Source organism: Aotus nancymaae, unplaced genomic scaffold (assembly GCF_030222135.1).
Source record: "Aotus nancymaae isolate 86718 unplaced genomic scaffold, 86718_ANA_hifiasm-v0.15.2.pri h1tg000039l, whole genome shotgun sequence".
Taxonomy (NCBI): Eukaryota; Metazoa; Chordata; class Mammalia; order Primates; family Aotidae; genus Aotus; species Aotus nancymaae.
The window spans coordinates 459,423-486,829 of NW_026988453.1; the positions used below are offsets into that span (position 1 = coordinate 459,423).

At 37.7% G+C, this 27,407-nt stretch overlaps 1 protein-coding gene and 1 pseudogene across 1 annotated transcript in view; both read left to right on the forward strand.

Moving 5' to 3' along the window:
* Positions 1-27,407, forward strand: part of CRB1 (crumbs cell polarity complex component 1) — a 219,534-nt gene that overhangs the window by 103,268 nt on the left and 88,859 nt on the right. The window lies entirely within an intron of this gene.
* LOC105722219 (small ribosomal subunit protein bS21m-like) lies at positions 93-356 on the forward strand (annotated as a pseudogene).

A 27,407-nucleotide genomic window follows, 5' to 3' on the forward strand; every position in this document is an offset into this window, starting at 1 on the left:
CACCCTCTGGCGCCTCCTTTCCACTCCTGTCCTTTCCACGCCTGGCGATGGGTCTTTGTGGCTCTGCAGAAGGGAGACTTAAATCCAAGGTCATGGCAAAACATCTGAAGTTCATGGCCAGGATTGTGATGGTACAGGAAGGGAATGTGGAAGGTGCAGACAGGACCCTAAACAGAATCCTCACTAAGGATGAGCTCACTTAGGGCATTAAGCTTTGGCGGTATTATGAGAAATCACGTGGCCGGCAACAGAGGGAAAGCTATGAAAGCTGCCAGTGGATCTCCAACATGGAAATGGCTCGCAAGATCAACTTCTTGACGCGAAACAATTGGGCAGATCCATGGGAGGGGTGCTGAGGCCTGTGGATGGGACGCCCAGTATGAAACCCTCATCTCGTTTTGTCTCCACCTCTTTTCTTTGTACAGTCCCATTTCCTATTACTGTTATACAATAAACTCAATCACATGTTTACAAAAAAGGCAAAAGAAAAGTGGTGTTGCCCTATAGGTAATACATTACTTCTATCTAGCTGCTTGTAGTACTTTTTTCTTTGTCTTTAGCTTTCGGCAGTTTATTTGTAATATGACTTGGTGTCAACTTATTTGGGTTTATCCTATTTGAGATATTCTCACCTTTTAAAATCAGTAGATTTATGTCTTTTGGCAAATTTGGGGAATCGTCAGCCAATTTTTCTTTGCATACTCTTTCAGATCCTTTTTTATACATATATATATGTTTAAAAACAGTAAAGCTTTGCTTAATTCTCTTTGCCCATTCTTCCAGGCTCATCATGTACTCTAGGTGGGACTTTCATTCAATCTGTGAAAACAATGAGCCAACCTGGGCTGCCTTCTGTTGCTTCTGTTGCTGACTGGGGGTCAGCAAACACCAGGACTGAGGCACCTCCTTGTGTTATGCTGGAGGTTATAAAAGGCCCTGCTGCTTTGCTGTTAGTCCTGAGGTCTCTAACCAGTTCACCTTCCTCTTCTACCTTTCAGAGTTCTATATGGCTGTCATATTTAGTGGAGAGAAACAGGGAGAGACAAGTCTATGCTCTCTTGTCCAGTCTGGAAGTCCCTATGTAACATTTGTTAAAAACCCTTGTGTTGTAGTAGTAGAAAGAAAATTATATTCTTTAATGGCCTCAGGCAGAAAAGGAAGTGTTAATTTTCTCTTTATTTTCCTGATAGTATCAAGAAGTTCAAAATATCATTTATTTTTATCAATGAGATGACTATAATTAATCATTAATAAATAAATTAATATTTCCCTTGCCTTTCTTCCACTCTGAATAGTTGGACATTCAACTTTATTTTTATTTGTTATACATCCATTTTATATTTTTCAGACAGGAAAGACACAGTTTGCTTTTCTACATGCTATGTGTATTCACAGTTCTATTGCTTGTTAGATTAAAATAAAATTTCCATTATGATGAAAAATGTATTTGTGCATAATACATTTGCTGACAGCTCCATTCAAAAGAACCATTGCAATTGTTAAATACAGGTAAAAACTCATCTCTTTTGTATTATAATTAAGAATGTACTTATTACTCTTTATACGTAGTAGAAGTAATAAGTGGAGTAATAAATGCATTCTTTTTTATATCAATATATATTTGCATAATACATTACCTTTTATATTAATATAAATTTGCATTTATATACACAAGTACAATATATATTTGCATAAGTACATTATCTTTTATATCAATATATATTTGCATATGTAATGTAATTTTTCTAACTTTTTATAAGGTAAAAATGATATATACCAGAGTAGAAAATTAACTAAGAGTCTCAGAATTATACTCAGGGAGATAGAAATGAGAGAGTTTGAGACCATGGAAGATGAGAAATGCAAACAGGAACTCAAGGAGGCAGACGATCCCAGTGAGAGGAATCAAGCCGTCCTGAAGGAGGATTAGCTTTTATTGAAGGTTTGTTCTAGAATTTCCAGCAGGTTAAGCAAGTTACCATGGCCTGAGGAAATCAAGAGTCTCACTCGATGAGATAGTTAAGAAAAATCTAAAGCTCCATTTAAATATTTTAATGACTAGAATTGAACCATGCCTTTCTAGGCAATGGGGTTACCATTCTCCAATTCTCCAAGATCATTTCAAAAATATTTTGGCAAAATATGCTCATATCTTGTCGTAACTATTTGTGACCATAGTTGCAACTCTCAAGTTAAAATGAGAAACAAGCATCACCATTTATTTTATTTAAATGTCTGTGCATTTACTTAAATCTGCACATCCACATAATTTTAAGGGTAAGCAAAATAAATTTATAATTGGAGACAGCCTGTGGTTGAATAACACTTTTCAGTCCATTCCAACATCAGTAAATTATCTTTATTTTGTATGACCACCCTTGACCACTGCTAGAAGGAATGTTGGCTGCTGCTTTCTGTTATGTTTGAGCTTTCCAGTCCGGGGCACTGGGTTCAGTTCTGGGGATAAAATGATGGGAATACATGGTCTCTTCCCAAGGGAAACGGAAGGAGCAGGAGGAAAATGATGCAAAAAGTATAAGACAATATGATAACTGGCACAGTGGAGCCATAAAAACACACCATCAGGCAAATCAATAAAAGGGAACTTTTATGCTCTTTGTGCCAGATAGAAGTTAGTGGAAATGACAAGAACTCAAACAGCTTGATAAATTCACGTTTTAAAACACAAATCAACGTTACTACTGAAACTTTTAAAAGGATCTCATGACCTGAGTGCTTACCCTTGAACCATCTTGTTCTAACCAGCCAAGTGAAATTGGAAACAATTGATGTCTTTCATGTGAACATTTCATTTCTGTTTATCAAAGTATACTCATGATAATACCTTTAACAAGTTTCCAAACCTTCTCAGAAGCCAAGTTCAATTTTCATTTCTAACTTTCCCTCACCAACTCCAATTAGCATGTACTCCAACTCAGAGGAACACCCTCCCTGGTCTCTGGAACACTACATTGTTGCCTCTGAGGCTGGGATTTTATTCTGCTTCACCCATCTGCTCTCTGTACGGAAAGAACTGAGTGCAGCAGGGGATCTTGTGAAGTCCTGGCTTCAAACCTCAGGCAGAAATAGCTAGTTTTTAACAATAAACACCCCGATGAGAGCCACCTGGCAAAGTGACTGCACACGGGGCTTTCGTTCTCAAGTTCGTCCGCTTCGAGCACAATGTTGCTAAAAATGAAGCATTCACTTTTCCTTAAAAATCAAATCCTGTCACTTTACCTAAATCCAACTAAAATAGCCATAGAGGGCCAAACATTTATCATTCAAAGCTTCATGAAGTCATGAAGGAATGAGGCATATGGGACAGTCAATATCTCCTGCTGAAAAAGAGATTTTCAGTAGAATTTTTTTGTTTGCTGACTTCACATTTCAGGATCATTGTTCCTAGAGATGCACTTTTTTTTCTTACTTACAGTTTCAAGTTTGAGAATATAAATCCTAGGACTCTCAAACAGATATTTAATATGCATATAAAACTGTAACTCTAAAAGATCAAACTTCCCTTCTATCCTCGTTTACTTCATAGACATCTTTTCAACAGATTCATCTGATTCATTTAGCTTTGCCTTTACCATGCGTGTTAATTTCTAGAAACCAAACTATTCATAGTGTGTATAACTATTTCTGCTTGTACTCCTTTGGATTTTACTATGCTAGCTGCAATAATTAGGACAGGTATACCATGTCATACATAGATTAATTTTCAAAATCATTTTTATTGATTGCCTACTATCTACAAAGATATTATAGCTAGGAGGAAAATTTAAAGGCTGATCTTTGGGAGAGCACATACAGACCAAAACAGAGACAGATATGTTTGTGAGACCTTTATAACAGAGATAGATAATCATGGCATCAAGGGTCTTGGCCGCTTTCTCAAGTTGGCATTCCTCTGCTGACTTGTAATCACACAAGTAAGGGAAAAGCTCTCAAAGGAATAATCAGCAGACAGGTGCCAACTCTTCAATGTAAGTTCACTGGCCAACATGTATTAGAAAAAAAATCCTGAAACTAAAGAACAAAACCAGGAAATTTCTCATTAAAGTCTTAAGGTGCTGTCCTGGCAACTTAGAAGACCTGAATGGTAGATTTTCATACCAGGGTTCTATTTTGATGAGTGAAATGTGGACCACACCCATTTAAAAGAGCTTTCAGGAGCATAGTGTTTCCTGAGAATAGCCAAGTGTTCGTTAGTGAAAGAAGCTGAAGAAAATGTTCCAGGGGAGATTGAGGATATTGAGAGTTGTCCTCACAGCAGACCATCCTGCTAGCTGTCATATGACACAGTCAAGTGTATGTTCGCTACTCATGGGGATGCCCATCGCGACATCCCATGCTTTTTTCTAGCTGCCCAAGATCCCGAAATGATTTTTAAGCATGTTAATCATTAGGAAGAACAATATTATTGACCTGCACCTGACCTAATCGATGATTAATTATAGCTCCTTTCCCAATTTCTACTGCTGTAGTTGTTTGTTGGGAGAGTCTGACTTCTGACGTTAACACAGAAGACCCTCAGAAACACCTCTCTCCTCCTGCATCCCCTCCTCAACCACCATGACATGCACATTCACCTGGAACTTCACTTCAGCCCAAGCAACCCAGCCCGAGTTCCCAGGGCAAGAAAAAATATCCAAAATCTCTCCTCTTCTCCAGACCAACCAATCCTCTTCCTTAAGAATTATATGTTCCTTCCTCAAAAAAGTTTTTATTATATTTGCCCTTGGCAAAAAACTATCCCCTTAGTCATTACTTAAGCAGCATTTAATTTCCAAAGAAGATACAATCAGAATTGATTGTACTTTCTCTCAAGTACCTCAGGAACAATACCACATGACTTATAAGTCTGCTTACCTCAGTCACCCACAGAAGTCCCAGCATGCCAGGTCAGCATCCCTGATCTCTATCCCAGAATGTTCTGTATATACCATAATTTCATGCAATTTTCCACCCCATTCTGTACTTCCCACTATAGGCTGAAGATTTAATAAGTCCAATTACCAATATCCTCAACTTTTTGTCTAAATGTTTCTTACACCTACTTGCTTAAGCTCAAACCATGCTATATTCTCAGGGTACCATTTCTTCTGCAATCTTCTTGAATGGTGGTTGTCTTTTATTCTTCTTCCAAATCTCATGTTTGACTGGTCCCAAAGGTAAGCTAAATGTCCTCACTTCATTGCTTCATCTAGGAAATTAGTCTTTCTTCTTCATTAAGAATTTTGTATCCAGCAAAACTAAGCCTCATAAATGATACAGTTCTTTTTCAGACAAACAAATGCTGAGAGACTTCACCACTACCAAGCCAGCAATTCAAGAACTGCTAAAAGACAGCTCTAAATCTTGAAACAGAACTTCAAAATACACCAAAATAGAGCATTCTTAGAAAAAGTCTCACAGGACCCATAAAACAACAACACAACGAAAAAAAACACAAGGTATTTATATTTTTGTTGACAGAAAAATCAACAAAGAAAGAATGGACTCAAAGTATATGCTAAAACAAATGGACTTAACAGATGTTTACAGAACATTCTACCCAACAACTGCAGAGTATACATTCTATTCATCAGCCGTGGAACATTCTCCAAGATAGACCATATGATAGGCCACAAAACAAGTCTCAATAAATTTTAAAAAGTAGAAATTACATCAAGTACACTCTCAGACCACAGTGGAATAAAACAAAATCAACTCCAAAATGAACCCTCAAAACCATGGAAATTAAATAACCCGTTCCTGATGATCACTGGGTCAACAATGAAATAAAGAAGGAAATTAAAAAGTTTCTTGAACTGAACGATAAGAGTGACATAACCTATCAAAACCTCTAGGATACAGCAAAAGCAGTGCTCAGAGGAAAGTTCATAGCATTAAATGCCTACGTCAAAAACCCAAGTCATGTTAAGTACATGTCTGTGAACTGCACTAGTCACTACCTCTTCTGGTCGCGACATTCTTCCTACCTCATGGTATCTTCTCCTCAGTCACTAATTACATTAATCAATTATGTTAATGTCTTACTCCTGTCACCATTTTGAGAATTTCAGCATCCATGTGGACAACCGATACAAACCATTGTCTCTCTGTTATTTGAAGTCCTTATTTCCAGTGACTGTGACTGCCACACCACACACTCTTCCACCCACTTCTTTGGTCATAACTTAGACTTTGTTATTACCGATAACCTTCCTGAAAATCTCACTTTAAATCACTCTATTTTGTGACAAGAACCTCCATTTATTCCAGTTCATATATTTTAGGGCCTTTTCCATTGAGCCTAGTCTACTGTCTTAACCACCTTTTTTCCAGTCATTGCCCCACTTGTCTCTGTCTCAGCTAAGGTTCCCAGGTCCAGCACTATAATTATTCCCTTGCGTACACCCTCAGCTCTCCTGATTCTTTCTCTCTTCATTGTACTTGCCTGACAAAAGTACAATTATGGTTAAATCGACCCTCCACCTTCCCCACACCTACAACCAATTTGAATGTGGTTGGAGAAAAACTCACAAGCCACATGCTAAACTGATGAGTGTCACTTTAAATTTATGGGGCCAAATCTCATGGGGCCTTTAGCACTAGGCAACAATCCTTCTAGAGCTCTACTTCCCAAGATAACCCTTTTTATATCTTCTCTTTCTTCAAACTTCCATCACCTCCTCCCTCATTGTTATGTTACCCCAAGTTGATCATCAAGTCTAATTTCATCAGGGAAAGAATATCTTCCGTCCACCAAAAGTATTGTCAATTCTGAGGTTTGATTTTTATCCTTTTTACAAGCTCATGTTATCCTGTTACTGTTTTGTGAATGTTGGCAAAACACATAAAACTTTTGTGCTAGAAAAAAGTGTACAGCCAGCAGCATGAGCCTCAGCTTTACATCAATTACTCTCACACCCAACTCCCATAGGGTTGGGACTACATGGGCCCAGATGAGTTCTGCACTGGCAGATTTTTGTCACAACTGATGAACATTGAGTTGGGGAATTCATCGTTTTTACAACAAACAGTAAGAAGCCTGCTCCTTGTCCCAGAGGGAGACATTGCTTCATTCCTCAGAGATGCTTGCTGCAAAACCAACCCCAAGAAATGGGCAGGTAAAGATCAGTTATGGCCTTGCGTTCCTAGCATTCCTAGTAAGAAACTGCCGGGACACACATGAGTTGCCTCCCCCAGCAGTCCATCCCACGACCCACATTCTCTTGGCTGAACTCAAATTTTTATATGAATATGCCACTCCATTAGCTACCCTGCTTAATCTGACTGACAGAGACTGGGATTAAATCTGTTCAATTTGCCTCATACAGCATTTAATTAAGGAAATTAACAAGAGGACTCTAAGCAATAAGATGAAATCAACCTGTAGTATACATTTCAACTCTACCCCCGAGGGCCCTGGACTCAACCAATTGTACATAAGTCCCAGGGGCACCAGCACATCTTACTTTAGATAGCCAGAAAGTAGTCTAAGTCAAATATTCATTGTGACCCAGGCAAGGGAGTTTAGATTGGCCTACTGATCTTTGATGTCATTACCAATAATGAAATGGGCAATAAATGAGCAACCCTAACCCCCAAAGGAGAGACATTCCCCACATACAAATATATAACATAAAGGGACACAATCTAGTTTAGAATTTCTTGTTAAAATTGATTCATGCCGTTGTTACATTGGTTTGGTTAACTCAGTACATTAGAAGCAGTAATTGCAGCTCCCATGCCATTTGTGGCAACATCCAAGCTGCCTGAGTATCAGGAAAAGCATATGAAGATATATTATTTAGATTGAGGCTGGACACAGTGGTTCACACCTGCAATCCTAGTGCTTTGGGAGGCCAAGGCAGGAGGTTCGAGACCAGGCTGGGCAACATAGTGACAAACCCATCTCTTAAAAAAAAATTAATGAAGTTGTGAGGCCTATCTGTTTGTACACATACAAGGTTGAGGAGGAGGCAGTCAGGCGCTTCCATTCATGGTGTCAGGTATGGCAAAGTAGTTGAGGACCAGCCAGGTTTGCAAGAACTTTGGTGTTTTTATAACACCTGGACAAGGATGACACATCCTGCAGTGAGTTTAAATTGTCAGCTGCAGCCGCTCCTAGTTTCAGCTAGACCATACAATTGCTTTGCCGGATTGCAGTGCTCAATATAAGGAATAAGAAGCCTAAATGTCCTTCTCCCCTGAACTTTCTGGGGTTTAAAGTGATCTGTGCTCAGGTGCTGGAGTTGTTCTTCTCTGTCCACAGCCATGAAACTAGGGTGTCCCAAGGCTGGGCGTGGTGGCTCGCGCCTATAATCCCAGCACTTGGGAGGCCGAGGTGGGTGGATCACAAGGTCAAGAGATCGAGACCGTCCTGGTCAACAAGGTGAACCCCCTTCTGTACTAAAAATACAAAAATTAGCTGGGCATGGTGGCGCACACCTGTAATCCCAGCTACTCAGGAGGCTGAGGCAGGAGAATTGCTTGAACCCAGGAGGCGAAGGTTGCGGTGAGCCGAGATCGCGCCATTGCACTCCAGCCTGGGTAACAAGAGCGAAACTCCGTCTCAAAAAAAAAAAAAAAAAACAGAAACTAGGGTGTCCCAACCCAGTAACTATAACTTTACCACTTCTCCAATCATCTGCTTATGCCAACACCTTTGGTCCAGAGAGGTCAGACATGAATAGGAATAGGTTACCTTAAAAAATATTTACTGAGATTCATTATATTTTCCACTTAGTCCAGTTAGGTCACTACAAGTAAATATACTACTTGGTGAATAGTATATTCACCAAGTAGTCATTGTCTTTATGATCTAGGACATGTTAATTCAATAAAAGAATCCAGTTGGCTGCATCAGAGTTAAGTTTCAATTTCTTAGTCTCCCCCTTAGATGTGGCTGCCCCTCAAAGTGTATACAAATCGAGCTAGCATGCGGTTGTCACTAGGGGAAGGAAAGACACTTCAGGTTCATAAATGGTCAAGACAGAATCATGAATTTTCAAAATAACTTTATATAATGTTTCCACCCTTCCATCTTGATCATTACCCGGGAGTTGGCCAATAGGACACAAATGTCTCCTGTCCGTGGACATATTTAATGCTCAAACTACCTTAATAAACTGTTTTAAGAAAATATGTTGGCCAGAAAGAGTCAAAGAAGGTAGATATAGAATGGAGAGAGAGTCAGCAAGGCACCAATGGTAGTCCCAAGAGAGGGTCAGGGATCTGACAGACAATTTTCTAGAAGAGAGCAGGGAAAATGCTCCTTGTAATGTGGCCTCCTTTCCTGCAAAACAATCAGGCCAATTTTGGCAGGAGTTTCATCTGGTATGCAGTTTCCAGATTAGAAACACAGTCTTTTGCTTTAGACCATGGTAGTGGGTATGTTTTCTGGTAAGAGGATGGAACCAAGTATTGATGGAAACCATCTGGATAGATGCTGGATAATCCATTTGATTCTAGTTGTTCTCATTAGGGGTTATAGCAACAGACACCAGAAAACCATACTATCCCCCAGTTGGGAGTGCAAGGAGTGCAGGATGATGGGGAGATTACCCTACAGGAGTGGAAGTGGGAAAAGGCTCGGTCCTCACTCTGGGGCTGGTGTCCAAGTGCCAGAGCTGCTTCCTACTCATGTATCTCCTGATATCTAATGAGCATCAGGGCCCAGAGGACCCCTCTTTTCTGTCCTCATGCATGTCATTGTGCTCTGCTCTGTCAAAAGGTAGTCACTAGGCAAGAGCAGTGCCATATCTGAGTAAGCTAGTAACTTGAGGTCTCATATCAACGAGGTTATTTCTCCTTTAAGAAGCTGATGTTGTAGAGTAGGGAGAGGGAGAAATCAGGGGTCATAGAGGGAGACAGCAGCTCTACACCAGTAGAGTTTTACAGTCAATTTCAATTCCAGTTCAATTTCTCTTGCTAGTGGCTCAAACAAACTCATGTTTTTCTTTAACTAGAGTTCTATAGTGAATAGAAATGAGGTCATTGTTGACTCCATTTATTTCACCTTTCAATACTCCTTGACTCGGCAGTCACAGACATGTTGTCTTCTGGCTGGAGTCACAGGGCTTGCTGCCTACTGTCATAATAATGTTTCTTCCTCCTTCCACCTAGAGGAAAGCTAGAGACAACCAAGGCATCATATAAGGCTGCTGGTTTTAATTCCAAGCTGATCGACAGGCAGGACCTTGGTGGTCCCTTGCTTCCCTCTTTCACCTACCACTTCAGTGGGAGTCCAGGGAACCCATATCGTACATCTGAACCCATCCCAAAAGGCTCTTAACATTTTTCTTCCAGAAAGGCATTTCTCTTTCAGGATCTCATCTTTGTTGCCATAACTGTTGGGTCTGAGATTTAATTTTACCCTATTTATAAATGAATGAATTAGCCTGTTACTGTCTCATGGATGCTAGCAGAAGACACAAAACCATTGGATCAGAGACAAAGGACTTTACTACTCACAGCAGCGCAGGCTGCATGAGCGTCATGTTTGTGTAGGTTTCTCTTGCATGCAAGTCGTACGAGGGTGATTTGATAGGGCTCAGATGGATGGGGTACATGCAGTGGATTTGCGTCACAGCTGAGGAACAATAGCATGATAAATTATCTGTTTTCATAGCAGGCAATAAGCCAATCTGCTTTTTATCCCAACTTTGAATCTCATGTTTCAAAGTTGCTTGCCAAAAATCAAACCTGAGAGATGGCCTGGGTGGAGTGGTAAGGATCTTGGATTCTTGGTACACCCAACAAGAATTGCAGTGATGCCCAGTGCTCATGGTAGATTGACACACCCAATGCCCACCTATTTATATGTCACTCACTTACTTTCTGCCTCCCAACTCCTGCCTATGTTTGTACTACTTTTCCATGACAATATTCCCACCCAAAGTTTACATACGTGTGGCACCCTGTTCATTCTCAATGATTCAGGAACTTTTCTTTGGCAATTATTCTTTATAGATCTTGCATCATCGATTTTCCATTCTATTCTAAATCATTTTAATTAGCTTCCCTATACCATCTAAAAAAATCTCCTTAGAATGCATAAACTTCATCAGATATCCACTTCTCTATTCCAAACTCCTCCAAAGAGATGTCTATACTTACTCTCTACTTTTTCACTTCCCAGTAACCTCTCCAATAAGGCAGTTTTGCTACAGTGAATACCTTCCCTGTCAACAATTTCCATTTGCTAATCTAAAGCTTAATTTTCAGTCCTCATCTTAACTGATCTCATTTTTACAGTTGTTCTCCCTGATATAATTTTTTAATTTAACATTTGCCTACTTTTCTTCTCGTTCACTATCATTTTATTGCTAGCATATCCTCTATTTTCTAGACTCCAAATGCTGGAGTCCCCTAGGATTCAGTCCTTACGCATATTTTTTCACCCCTTGGGAAATCTCATGTAATCTCTTGACTTTAAACTTTAGATAGATGTTTACAACATCTAAATTTTTGTCCCTAGCCCTAGACTGTCTCCTGAACTTCCCTTAAGTTTCATATTTAGATAATTAAAATGATTTTCAAACATAACATATCCCAGGCAAAACTTTTTATTTTTTATCTGCATGAAATCCAAAACAAAAAATTAAGCTAAAGCAGACAAAATAATCACAAAACAAAACAAAAATTCACAAAACAACAGTAATAACAAAAACACTTCTTCTCCATCTCAGTAAGTGGTAACAATATATTCACCCAGTTGATCAGGCCATAAATTCAAAGCCGTATTTGACTTCTCTCTTTCTTTAATGTCCCACATCTGATTCATCCACACATTTTGTTGGCTTCTCCTTTAAGCTGTGTTTCAAGCATGACCATACTTCCCACATCTACCATGTCTACTCTAGACCAAGTCAGTGTCATGTCTCACCACATCTACTGCAATAGCCTAACGTTTTAGTGTGCTTCCATCCTTGACTTCCTAAATCAGTTCTCCACACAGCTTTGGTGGTAACTTAATAAGCTTCAGATCATGTGAGTCATCCATTCAAACAGTCCAGTGGCTCACATCATGTTCTCAATAAAATTCGTACTCCTTAACATACTCTTACAAGCCCTTGTATGATGTCTCCTTGGTTATTGTCTCCAAAATCACCTCCTGAGTCCTCACTCTCTTCACTTTAGCCAGGTTAGGGTCTAAAAGTCACTTGGTTAGGCCAAACTCATTTCTGCCTTGGGGGTTTCATATTTATTTTTCCCTTTACCCGGAAGACTACAGATTTTTGTGTGGTGATTCCCTCTTTTAAATCTTTATTCGAAGGCCACTTTTCCAGAGAGGTCTTTCTAAACCTCCCACAAAAATGCCATCTCTCTCTGCACCCAACATGTACAAACACATGCTCTATTTCCTTACCCTTATTAATTTCTTCATATTACTTATCATGCTGTGATCTTATACTCACACACACACACACACACACACACAACTTCTGTTAATTTTAAAGCTTCCTTCTCTCAGTCCTAACTAGAATTATCCACCATGAAAGAGACTTTGAGCATCTTGACCTAGCACAGCGCCTAGCCCATAACAGGAGTCCTAACCAATATTTCTTAAATATAAAAATGCTGAAATCACTCAACTGAAGCTTGAGTGCAATCTCAGCACTCTCAGTGGCAAGTACTGATCATCAACCCACATGTCAAGTGAAGTTTTGCTTTTAGCAGCTAAAAACTTTAATAACCCTTATCAAGATTCTTTCATTCTCCTAATCCTTATGTAATTAGATGAGCCTCAGAATTCTTGCTCTAATTATAGTGTATGCCACATTTTGATAAATTAAGTTTTCCATGCCACTTGACATATCATAATTTGAAAAATGTGTTCTCCTTACTTCAGATTGATCTTCCATTTTCAAAAGTATCTAACACCTTATCTTTAAGTTTCTTAGTTCCATTTTCTTCCTATCAAGAATCTAAAGATCTATTTTTTCAAAAATTCAAAAAATTACACAAGCTTACATTTTTATGAGAAAGGCTTTTGTTGAAAATGAAATGCTTTAAAATTTGGTTGAACCCTTTTTGTGATCTTTTTTTAACAGATCATGACAGATCTCTAGGTACTATTACTGGAAATGTGATTAGAATCATTTCTTCAATAAAGCACTTTGTAGATTAAGGCAAAGTAGGTCTAGCTCTGTATTCTTCTGTACACTGTGCTGTAAGTAGAAGGTGATAGTGTTGTACCCATCTGGCACTATCTTTGAGTCAAGTGTATTCTTAGTTAATTGACTTATGACAAAAGTAATTTTGTCAGTTAGATGTTTCTGTAGAGCTGCCCTTGGTGAGTTGGTGTCTTAAGAGGGAGCCACAAGGTTTTGTTGACATACAAGTTTTCCGGTTGTTTTTTCCATTTTTGCTTCCTGACATCTCCCATAGTGTTTTTAAAAAGAGAAGTGGTAGATAGAATGAGGCTATGTATGGGCAAGCCCTCTTTGGCACATGTGAAACCATCAATACTTCAAGTATCAAACAATTATATAGATGCCAGCCAACTGTGTAAGATTTTTCTAATTCAATCAAACAAAATGTCCTGTTCTCCACAAACAATCTAATTTTTCTTCAGATTAAATTCACAGTTTAGATCAAGATGGGTTTACTCTTAACATTTTTCCAGGTGGCTATATTGATATGTTATGATACCTTACGATGATCTGATTTACGCCTATCTTTCTCCATGTTTCCTCTCTTTTATCTTTCTTGTTTGCTCTTACCTGCTCTTTCTCTCAATTATAATGGTTCTTAATGAATTCGTTATATGAAGGATTCTCAGATCCAAAACTCTACCAACCCTTTCCAACGAAAGGGAACTCGACCTACTTTTGATGCCTCTAAGATGCAGCGATATAAATTTCAGACTTGTTTTTCTCTCCTTTCCTGGCAGTCTGACCCCAATAAGGAAGAGAGTCTGAATGAAACATTTCATAAATGTCACAGATAATCTACTTCTGAAGCTGTATATGTTTATTGCTTTTTTCAAATAGGTTTCTTCAAAATTACTCCTTTCAAAATAACATTCTACTATCTACTAATAAAACTGTAATGAAGATATGGTTGTTATTTTTTGTGAACATTTTATTGAAGTATCACACACAAAGTGTACACATAATATATTTATAGCTCAATATATGTGTTATAAAGAGAAGATGCTCATGTATCTAGTACCCAGAGCAAGATCATGGTTAAATGCATGCTACTTTCTTTTGAAGAAGATAAGATAACTAATCCAAGTGTAAGTAGTGACAAAGGCAAAATTCAGTTCAGTCATCAAAACATTTCCAAATAATTAAAACTGTCTACAAATGAGACAAGCGTCCTTGCAAAGAAGAAAGTTTCTGTATGATTGGAATTGTTTGAGGATAGGAAAGATGGAATTCTTGAGTGATTGATTGGACTGGATGAATTCCTTGAGTCTTTCAACCAAGAATGTATGTAAAATCAAACTCTGAAGATCAGTGTTCTAACGGTAGCATCAAGACAATTATAAATGTGCATCATAAAATAATATTTTCTAAAGATCAGCAAAGGTGAAACTTAGGAGATCTTTAAAAACCATTTTTCAAGCTAATTCGGTAAGTAAATTAAAAGAATGATGGAATGGGCTTTTTGCTTTCCATAAGGATACTATCAGTGAAGTCTGGATGAAAGATTATAAGTTTCATAAGATGTAAGATTTATATTTAAGCATGTTCCTTGCACTGGGTAAACTTTGGCAAACAGTGACATTATTATGTCTCTTCCTGCTGATGCTAACATAATTTTATTTTAGCACAAAGGTGTTACCTAGATAATTACTATAACAAAATTTTTATAACTGCTGCACCCAAATTCAACAACAGAATTAAGATTTCATCTTTGTGCACTTTTTCATGAGAAAGTTTGTTTCTTTCGTATTCTTCAATATGTGACCGTCTCATTTGTGATTTAAATGTTTTAATTGCTTCCGTGATTTAATATGTAGAAAAAAGAGGTGGATAAAGATAAAAATGGTCTCAATCTCCTACTTAACACCTCAGTTCTGTAGAGCCCAAGGTGATTAAATTAAAGACAGCATTCCTTTAGAGTCACCTATGAGACAATATTCTGGAATATCATCAAAAGTTTTGGCAAAGAGAATCATTTTGGGGGTAGGAGGTTAAACAGATGCTGGGGCTTCAAAATTTATCTATTTATTTGAATGAGTTTTAGCACTATTGACCTGGCCAAACTCCAACACAATTCATTATATTTTGGCTGTCTCAACCGCCCTTGAAATTCTAATAAGGCCCTATATTTCTTGTCTTAACCTACTTTCATAACATTGCCTGAAGCAGCCATGCAGCTGTGGTCATTCACTTAAGAAGAATCTAGATTTGTCTTGCAGCTAAGGGTATCCCGTATCTCTGGTTTCCCCACAGAAGCAGGAAGGTCAGTGACTTTGTTTCAGTGAAAAGATTTAAACAGCTTACACAAATAGGTAAGAACATCCAAATAAGATAATCCCATTTCTCAAGCATTTCTCACAGTGCTCTTACTAGGAAAAATGAGAGACACAAGCACCCAGCTGGGCACTTAACTTCAATCATAGTTAAATTTTGTAAAGCCCCCAAAAGGTAAAATGCTACAAGGAATTAAAACACCAGGAAGCTCTATACCAAGATGCTTTCCCGATCATCTGAAGCCTTTTTTGCCTTTGAATTCTCCTAGTTGGCTCTTGTGTGCTTTGATCCATCCTGTCTGAGCGCATCCCCATGCCAAATTACACAAAGCAGCCCAGCAGGACTGACAGGCCCAGGAGCCAGGGCAAGTGTGTCTGGCCCATCTCTCGTTGCTGAACTGTCCTTGTTGGTGAGGATTTTTTTACCACGCAAAGCATGTCCTTAAAAGCAGTGGGAAAAGGGAAGAGATTCCCCAGCTCTTCATATGTTTTCTTTCATGACCCCAATAGCTTAAATGACAACCATTCCCATTTGAGTTATTACTCTTAGATCCTGAAAAATCATTAAGTAATACCATCTTGGTGAGCGTTCATTTAAGCAATACCACTCTAGGGCCTTCAGCCAGCTTCTATTAAATTGGTCCCTCATTCTGGTTTACTCTCATTCTCCTCCTTTTAATATTTTATCCTGTTCAGGCATTATGCATTGGGAGAATAAGATAATTTTTCAGTGATTTAAAGGAGTATATGTAATAGAAAAATAAGAGGAGACTAGGTTTTTACTATACTTGAGTCACTCATATTGTCTGCATAATCCTCACTGACTTCGTATCTCCTGGGTAAATTCAAATTATAATAAACATGCTGACATAATCATCAAACATAGAATTCTCCTTTCAGTGGCACAGAAATAGTGATTATTTTCTTTAAGTCCTTACAGTGATATCTTACAAAGCTTTCCCCCATGAAGAATTCAGGCATCAATTTAATCTGCATATGTGTAACTAAATGTGTTTCCTCAATAAACACAGCTACTTTTGTTCTTTGTAGTAACATCTCTCACTATAATATACACAGTTTGGTCAAACCAAGAACCTATATAAAATGATTAAAGACACAAGAGGTTATACATATGGCCTTCAATTTGACAGATGACAGCATAACTCATTGCAATAGTAATAATGAATACTGTTCCTATCTTAAATTAATATGAAAACTCTCCACATCCACTTAACTAACATGAAAAATTTTAGAAATTTACATGCTGATTGGTGAAGTCAGCTACATACCAAACATTAAGATAGTTGACCTCCTTAAAAATGTTCTGCACTGTTTATTGTAAGGGAGCCAAATAATTTATGGGCTTTAAGGAGTAAACTCTTTCCTTGCATATGTGTTTGATGCTTTCCAAATGGTCTCTCCTCCTTTAGGCTGGAAGAGGTTTTGCTCAGGATGTAATTTTCAAACACATGAGGTGAGGAAGCAAAGAGCAATTGTGATGGTGATGGGGAGTATGGACTGTGGATTCAGAATTCTTGGTGCAAAGGGAAATTATTAATATCATCTGTGTCCCTATATTTCATCTACAAAATATAGACGATAACAGTAACATAACTTACAGGGTGGTTGTTAATGGAGTAAATGGGTTAATATATTCAAAATGCCTAGAACAGCACCTGGTGCAAAGAAAGCCCAGTGTAAGTATTAGCCATCATTATATAACCCCCTAGATGGGAGGCACTTTGGGCTCATGATTGTATTTCCAATACCTTACACTGCTCCTGGAATAGACTTGATAAACAATGAAATGTGATAGATTAGTGAATGAATGGATAAATGAATTCAGTGAAAAAAACTTCTTTTTAATAATATACAGACATTTTAATTTGCTAATTCATCCAGTAATTTATTTATTTATTGGAATAAGAAAGGAAATCTCAGAAAAAGTAGTATAATAATTATTCAAAGATAGTAAAACATTTTCCAAAGAAATATCTGGTTTTAAATTAGTCTAAGTATCACATGAATGTGTTTATTCATTATATCCAGCAGAAGCTGCAAAATAGAAAAAAATATGCCCAAACTAAAATTGTCGTTGAAAAAACAATCAGACACAATATATGTACCTAGATGTCCAATAACAAAAAATTCTGGTAATATATTCAGCAAAGATTAATTGAGAATAGACTCTGCATCAGTCACTGTTGCATGCCCTGAAAATAAAGAGACAATAATACCTGCCTTTGTATAATTTACAGTCTAGGGAAGGAGAGAGACAAGAAAGGTACATACATAAAAACTCACTTTCAGGGCACATTTTGCAGCTCTCCTAACTTCACTGGCCTCTCAGGATACAGACCTGCTCCAAATCAACCATTCTATAGGAATTAGCTTAAGGTTCTTCCATAGCAGAAGTAAGGAATTGGTAACTACCCTCAAAAATCATAGGTTACAATTATTTGGTCTCTATTTTTGGTGCAGAATTCTGAGCCTCTGTTCCAGAGGGCTTGAATGGGCCCAAAGTTACATTCTGAGAAATCTTGGCTATTTTCTCTTACCAGCTTACTCTTCATCCTACACACATCCCTGGCTTGTGGGATCTTTTAGTCAAAACACAAGATGCCTATAATAGAGTTTCCATAGGAACTCAAACTAAAGTTGTTGATATTGGGGAAAGCTAAAATAGGGATCATACTAACAACTCTTTCCTCAAGATTTTCTAAGCTTCATCTCTGAATATTCATCTTTGATCAATATTTTCTTGATCAAAATAATCTGAGGTTATTGTCAGATAACCTCAAGCAGGATGCATCTGGACCCGCTATCCTCTCCATTCTCTGCCCCTTGCAAATGCCTTTACATGACTTTGAATAAATGTGCCTGGAGTTGGTCCTGAAGCATGAATTAAGGAGCTGCTACATATAGAATTTCTCTACTTTTTCAATAGAACTACCACTTAAGATACGCTTTGTTGAATTCTCAAATGTCCCTTATATAAAGATCCTTTTGAGAAATTTCAGCATTAAAAGTTTAAAGAAGTGTCTTTTGACAACCTGATATGCGGCTTCCTTCTGTTGAACAATGTGACTTAAACAGACTCATGACAGTTCTCTTTTTGTCGTGGCTACCATGAAGCTCAGAGATTAGTTTTTCCTCCTCCATGCCAGCGTTTCCTGAGCTTTGGTTTACTGGGATATTTTTTCTCCTCTTTATCCATCTTCGACTCTATTAAATTGCTCTGGTTTTTTATTGTGTTTTACTGACTACCAGTTTAATTGAAACTATGCCTTTGAGTGTAAGCTGCCACAAGTCCTTTGGGCAAATAAAGAGACTATATAAGCAAATAAATAATTATGAACAATGGCTACTGAGCCTTAAAACCAGTAGAAGGTTATAAGAGCTTTTTAATAGACTCAAATGAGTTTAATGCAGAAGTTACAATCTGAGAGCCTTGGGCCAGATTTTGCCCTTGGATATGGTTCATTCGGCAGATGTAATAATTTTAAAAGAAAAAATAGTTACCAACATTCTTAAGTTAGAAAATTCCCAACGAAAACCTGAATTGTTCGCTTCTCTACTCTCTGTGCCAGACCTTGTTTTAATATTTAATCTTCCCAAAAAACATCTAAAGTATCACCATTCTCATCATCCAAATCTCACAAACGAGGAAACAAAGGCGTAGAGAAGTTCAATAACTTACTTTACAGGCTCACACAGCTAGCAAACGGTAAAGCTGGAATCTAAACTTGGACCAACAGGCTCCAAACACTCCCGGGGGTCATGCTGTTACCTGGAAAGAATGATCCAAAGGCCTGGACCCACATTTCCCCCTGACAACAGTGGACCTACTTTCCAACCTGGCATCAGTAGCTGGAACTCAAAAGAGTGCGTCTTTTTCGACAGTCACCTGGTGTTTGCAAGCGTTTCCGTTTATGACCCTTACCTTCATTCTAAGTTGAGAGCATATTATCCTGAGATGGGAGCTGCATTTAAATGTATTTTCAACATCCTGTAGGTTTAGTCTTTACTTGAAGTTAATTAACATTGATGAGTCCCACAGGTCTTTATAGCTTCCTGTGAAGTCCTCAACATTGACAATAAAATGGCCAGATGAGAAACGAAATACATTTCACTGTAGCATCCCGTAAAAGCAGTTTTACCTAAATTATTCCCTAAAGCGTTTCCCACTTAATTGTTTAGCATTTACGGATAATAAGGACATGAATGACCACATTTGCATATTTATATTGCTCATTTGCCCTGTGTGCCATAGTCAGGGTTTAGAAAGATTTGTGTGCCACCTGTTCTTTGTCAGTTATCTTTTCTCTCCATTAAAGATTCTTGGATAGAAAAAAAGTAAAAATACAGCTAATCTCCTTTATTAAATGTGGACAGACTTTTAATAAAATGAGACTTGCTCTGCACTTCAGAGGATAAGCAGAAACCTTTGAAGGATTTTCTATCTGAGGAGTTTCCAGGGAGGAAAGGATATGATTTAGTCAGCTAGTCAGCTAAGCTCATTAATTCAGGTAAGTTGTTTCTAAAAAAGGGAATTTTCCTCTGAAATGCTGCTATTGCAAACCGGCCTCCCCCAGCTCATATCACAACTTGTAACCCGTGAGACGAACCTGCTATTGTTAATTAGTCGAACTAGTTGTAGGATGGTACATTATCATTTGTTAAAGTTGTCTTACTGATTCTCAAATTGTACTTTCTTAAAAAGTAGTTGAGAACTGCTTTTCCAAAACAATGTATCTTTTACAGAAAAATGTAAATAGACAAATGAGGCATTTCTTGAAGCTGTTCTTTGGTATTCCCTTTGATATTCTAAGAGGAAACTGTATGTCTAATATGTAGGACATTAAATTGTGGAGTGGGAAGTAGGTTTTCAGCTTTTTCTCCTCCTTCCCCTAGTCTTTCTCTTCATATCACCCTGACTCTTCAGGGTGCCAAGTTCAACAGTACAAGTAATATATACATGTACAATATACAAGTAATAATAACATGCTAGAATATATATTATTGTTATACTATTATATCCTTGTTATTAGTATTATTGTGATTACTATTACAGTCTTCTGGTAACCTTCCGTTCTGGATTGCAGGGGGCAATAGACAGATAATAGCGAGAGTTGAAGGAGACTGCTTAGAGGCAGTGGCAGTTTCACCGAATGCCTCAAGAGCTCCTATGAGCTGAGATTCATAGTAATCACTTTAGGTATGAAAAGAAATAGTTAACATTTAAGATTCTCTTTTTAATGACCCAAAGAAAATAGAGAACAGTTTAGAGCTTTTTTTAAATAAAAAAGTTACTAAAATCAGAAATGGTTAAAAAGCAGTCTAAGGGCTTGAAATTCTAATTGAGTTAGATTCAATTGCCTTGAAAATGCTCAAAAAGGAACTATCCATTTCCCAGCGAAGTTGATGCTCTTTATGCTTCTAAAGCAATTTATACAGGAATAAATTCTAACATTCACATGTCTGGGGGGTAAAACCAATATGTGAATGCTAGAATTTATTCCTGTACAAATTCCCCCACTAGTGAGGGGTAAAACATTACCCCTGGAATGTGTTCACCAAGTTTCAAATACCAGCTGTTGCCAGCTTCTTGCCTTGTAACCAAGAGCAGGTTACATAATTGCTCTGGGCTAATAATGGATCTATTAACAAAGGATGAAATGATATAGTAAATGCATAGCTCCTGGAACACCCTGACACACAGTAAGAACTTTGCAAATATCTGCTGTTATTATTCAACATCTTTGTATCTCTTCTCATACTCTTTAAGATTTAGAAACTGTTGAGATTTTTCAAACTTGTGAGGACCCAATTACCAATCTCTCAGTCAATTTAGATTGCAGACCAAAGGCAGAGTCTCCCTTAGCAGAGCTGAAAGTCCCTGCTCTCTGCATGCAAAGTGGCTAGCACTTATCTGAATTCATATCTGTCGCAGAACTTTTATTTTAAAAACAACATGATCTGGAAGTTTCATTAATTCATTTTCCACGTTTTATTTCTCAGAATTGAATCACATGGTGAAAACTGGCAGGAAAGAATAGCCTATATCATCTTGATATGGCCATCACATGCTCCTCTTTAACTCTGGAGGTTCTTTGCACAATGAAAAAAGGGGAGAATAAATATGGGGAAAATAAGCCGTCTCTATTATGTTGAGTGTTACTGAATTCTCTCTTTGAAATAATTTTCAAGGATATAATATTAAAACTCTCTTAAGAAAATCAGAGAAAATATTTTTCCTGCTTTATTATTCTAGTAACTGTCATTTGTCAATAATTTCATAATTGTTATAAAAGGCAATTCCATAGTTATATCTGTAAGTGATTTTCTAAAGCCACTTCATTGGTTTACTTCCTCCAAGTTAACGATCTTCCCGGATAGAAACATTTAGATCACAAGTAGCTGGCTTTCTCTCACTCAGCAGTTGACATCACTCCATTGGTCCTTGGCAGTAGAACCATAGTGTTCACGTTCTTGTTCCCATGTAATCTTTTTTCTTTTTTTGAGACAGTCTCACTCTGTTGTCCAGGCTGGAGTGCAGTGGTGCGGTCTGGGCTCATTGTAACCTCAGTCTCCCTGGTTCAAGCTAATTTTCCTGCCTCAGCCTCCTGAAATAGCATCTTTAAAGCACAAGGTCTCCATCATTTCAGCAAATGTAGCTCAATGTAGCTAATGTAGTTACATTATGTTAATAAAGATAATGTAGCTAACGTAGCTACATTCAGCAAATGTAGCTAATCAAGAACTTAATTTTTTTGGGCATTGCTTTTAGAGAGGCATGTTTTCCTCTGCCATTTGTCTTTGGTAATCTTCCCCTTCTTCTAGATTTTTGTGTATCTTTTTATGTGTGAATTTATCCAAAAGTTCCCTGTGCAAGCTCCATGGAATTCTCTAAATCTCACTATATCCTTTTCGGAGCTATATTTGATTTTGGCATCTGGCATAGTAAAAATGAGTTGATCTTGGATGTATTATAAATAACTTAATAATGTTTCCAGAAACCTTCAGTTAAAGGAAACAAATGATTATTTTATTTATTTTTATTCATTTATTCTACAGTTTTTTTATTGGGTGAAACAAAGTTTTTCTAAAAAGTTTGTTTACATGAATACAAGAGCCTTCTAGTTATTTTTAAAACTGTTTTTACTACACAAAGAATATAATTTCATTAAAGGAACATTTGAAAAATGCAGAAAGCAAAAAACTACAAAAGTGTGGGTGGACTATTTCTGTTGCCACCAAATAAAAACATATAAGCAGATTCTCTTCTGAACTTCTATCTTCTTTCTTTTTTTTCTCAACCTCCCCTCACCAAACTGAGTATTAGTACGTATTTATATAATTGAGATTGTTGTGTAAACTCAACCCTCTCTCTCTCAATTTATATATATATATATTCATAATTAGTATTTAAGACATGACCAAATTACATAAACATCATTTCAATGTCTCCATAGTATTCCTCCTTATGGGTTTGCTTTATTATCCCCTATTCTTGGACATTTAGGTAAAACCCACTGTTCAATATTATGAATAACACTGCAATAAACATCTGAATTGAAAATTATTTTTTGATTGATTTCTGAAAGACAAATTACTAAGGTACAAGATATGAGCTAATTTAAGTTTCTTAGGATAAAATAAATGGCAAACGCACATTTTAGGGGAGGTAATAGTATGACAAGTGAATTTTCTCAAAATAACCCACTTGGCCAGGTGAGGAGGCTCACGCTTATAATCCCAGCACTTTGGGAGGGTGAGGTGGGCAGATCACAAGGTCAGGAGATCTAAAGCATCCTGGCCAACATGGTGAAACCTCATCTCTACTAAAATACAAAAAAATTAGCCTAGTGTGGTGGTGTGTGCCTGTAATCCCAGCTACTCAGGAGGCTGAGGAAGGAGAATCGCTTGAACCCAGGAGGCGAAGATTGCAGTGAGTCGAGATTGGACCACTGCACTCCAGCCTGGGGACAGAGCAAGACTCCGTCTCAAAAAAATAAATTCTGTTTTTTAAAGCCACTTAACCTAAACAATATCATCATTATATCTTAAACATATTTGGGAGATTAAGAGAAAAAATTCAATTTCACAGCATTACAGTATAGCCTGAATTCTTAAGAATGTCAAAAATGTTATGTTTTTCTCTCTTCCCTGTCCATCAAGTTTCCTCTTCACTGGTTCAATGAGAAAGAGCCACAGGACTTCCATTTGAATCTCTTTTCTCCTCTTTCCCCATTAGTGAGGAAACCAATCAACAGTTAAGAAATCAATCAATCAATCAGATGAATAAATAGCCATTCTTAAAAAGATAGCAGTAGAAGATAAGATGGCTATGGAAGAGTTTATAATCCAATCATATAGAAATCAAATGCACATTAACAAACAAACAAACATAACCATGAAATTCACCCCTGAAATGCTTCATGAGAGAATTGCTATATTTCTCTATTTTTAAAAATAAAATTAAATATTACTTCTGCCTTAATTCTCTTTATTTGTCCCAGGGAGGGCAACTGCCTTAAAATTTAGGGAGAACAACAACAAAAACCTGATTTTAAAATAGGCAAAGGACTTGAATTAGACATTTCTCCAAAGAAAACATTCAAATGATCAACACATGAAAAGATGCTCAGCATGACTGGCTCTTAGAGAAATGCAAATCAAAACCACAATGAGATACCACTTCATTCCCATTAAGATAGCTATTATCAAACAGAAAAGTGAAAAATGTCAACTGTTGGTGAGGATGTGGAGAAACTGGAACTCTCGTGCATTGATGTTGGCCATGTATCATGGCGTAAATGCTATGGAAAACAGCATTTGATTCCCCAGAAGGTTAAACATAGTTATTACCACGTGATTCCACAATTCTCCTGGATGTATACCCTAAAGAAGGGGAGCATTATTCACAATAGCCAAAGACAGAAACAACTTATGTCCATCAATAGACGACTAGCTAAACAAAATATGATATATGTGGTAAGAATATTACATAGACACCTCCCCAGAGGCAAGTAGAGGACAAGGTCAGGGAGGCATGCACCCAGATCGCGCTTGGAGTCGACGAGGGGGCTCACGCCGGCCTGCTCTCTCTCTGCGGGTCTTGGAGATAGCATCCCGCGTGGTGCAGAGGCAACTTGGCTGTGCCCCAGACCCAGCTAGAGAAACAGGGTCTCCTGGAGAGAGATCCAAGACGGCTGATCACTAGCAGTTCGGGCTCGTAGTTCCCACTGAAAGCGCAGAGGACGAGAGGACACTACACTTTCAGATGAATATTTGTTGCTCATGGACCAAGAGATTCCCAGCGGAGGAGCCCCACGGGTCGCCAGGGCGACTCTTGGGGCCGGCGCGGCGGTTTTGCTGGCACCTTAGCGTGGCAGTTCTTGGTGCAGAGTCCGGAGATTCCCTGGCAGAAAAGCACCATCAATCTTAACACCGCTGTTTTGGCCGGCGCAGTGGATTGCTCAGATTTTGGTGCTGGGAATCAATAAGTTGGACATCTGCTCAGAGACCTAGTTAGAAAGTCGGTAATTACAAAGACGACAGAGGGATAAATATATAATGAAGGGAAGAAATCAGCCTAAAAAGGCAGAGAATACTCAAAATCAGAATGCCTCTCCCTCTACAGGGGATGGCAATTCCTCATCAGTAACGGAACAAGGCTTAATGGAGAATGAGTGTGTTCCAATAACAGAAGCAGGTTTCAAAAGGTGGGTGATAAGAAACTTTTGTGAATTAAAAGAACTTGTTCTAACCCAATGCAAAGAAACTAAGAACCTTGAAAAAAGGTTTGACGAAATGTTAACGAGAATAGACAATTTAGAGAGGAATATAAGTGAATTGATGGAGCTGAAAAACACAACACGAGGACTTCGCGAAGTGTGCACAAGTTTAAACAGTCGAATTGATCAAGCAGAAGAAAGGATATCAGAAGTCAAGGACCAGCTCAGTGAAATGAAACGAGAAGACAAGAATGCAGAAAAAAGGATGAAAAGGAATGAGCAAAGTCTCCAGGAAATATGGGATTATGTGAAAAGACCTAATTTATATTTGATAGGTGTACCTGAATGTGACGAAGAGAATGAATCCAAGTTGGAAAATACTCTTCAGGATATCATTCAAGAAAACTTTCCCAACCTGGCAAGGCAGGGTAATATTCAACTCCAGGTAATACAGAGAACACCACAAAGATATTCTTCAAGAAGACCAACCCCAAGGCACATAATTGCCAGATTTATTAGGGTTGAAATGAAGGAGAAAATACTAAGGGCAGCCAGAAAGAAAGATCAGGTTACCCATAAAGGGAAACCTATCAGACTTACAGCAGATCTCTCAGCAGAAACCCTACAAGCCAGAAAAGAGTGGGGACCAATATTTAACATCCTTAAAGAAAAGAACTTTCAACCCAGAATTTCATATCCAGCCAAACTAAGCTTTATAATCGAAGGAAAAATTAAATCTTTTGCGAACAAACAAGTACGTAGAGACTTCACCACCACCAGGCCTGCTTTACAAGAACTTCTGAAAGAAGCACTATACATATAAAGGAACAACCAATATCAGCCTTTCCAAAAATATATCAAAAAGCAAAGAGCATTAACACAATGAAAATTTTACACTAACTAATGGGCAAAACAGCCAGCTAGTATCAAATGCCAGTATTACACTTATATATATTCTAATTGGATAAAAAGGCAAAACCCATCGGTATGCTGCATCCAGACCCATCTCACCTGCAATGATACACAAAAACTCAAAACAAAGAGAAGGAGGAAGATTTATCAACCAAACAGAGAGTAAAAATAAACAAATAAACAAAAAGCAGAAGATGCAATTCTCGCCTCTGATAAAGTAGACTTTAAAGCAACAAAGATCAAAAGAGGCAAAGAAGGACATTACATAATGGCAAAAGGATCAATGTAACAAGAAGAGCTAACGATTTTATAGATCAACGAGACAGAAAATTAACAAGGACTTCCAGGACTTGAACTCAGACCCAGAACAAATAAACTTAATAAACATTTATAGAATTCTCCACTTCAAATACACAAAACATACATTACCACCTCATACCTATTCCAAAAGCGACTACATAATTGGAAGTAAATCACTCCTCAGTAATCGCATAGCATTTCATAGGTTTAAATGAAATATTGGTTAGCTGCTTGTTATTTTCTTCCCTTATTCCTTCCTGTCTACATCAAGTATAATTATTGGTATAAAAGAAGTTTTCAATACCCATTATTAAACTGCATTCTAGCCTGGGCAAGAAAGCAATACTCTCATTCTCTCTCTCTCTCTTTCTCTTCCTTTTTCTTCTTCTTCATTCTTTTTTTTTCTTTCTTTCTAAATAAAAAAAATAAAAAATAAAGAAATATAAAAATGGAAAAAAAAGAATATTACATAAATATACCATGAATATAATTCAGGCTTAAAAAGCAAGGAAATTTTGACATATGCTGCAACGTAGATGAACCTTGAAGAAGTATGTTAAGTGAAATAATCCAGTAACAAAAGACACAGATTTTATGATTCCATTTACAGAGTTCCTCGAGTAGTTCATTTCATAGAGTCAAAAATTAGAATGGTGATTGCCAGGGGCTGAGAGGAAGGGAAGTGGGAATTTTAGTGCTTAATGAGTATAGCTTTTCATTTGGGAAGATGGCAAAGTTCTGGAGGTGGATGGTGGTGATGGTTACACTGCAATGTGAATGTAGCTAATGCCACAGAACTGTATGCTTAAAACGATTAAATGTCAATTTTATGTTATGTATATTTTACCAAAATAAAAAAATGGAGGCTATTGGTTTCAGTTCATCATAGTTGCTCAGTGGTCCATCAGAGGTCTAGGTGATATGTCTTCAGTCTTTTTATGTTAGACATAGGAGCTGAGGCATTTTGTTGCAGTTTCCAAAGTCTTGAAAGCTTAGTTTGCAGTATCCTGGCATCCAGGAGCCACTCCATC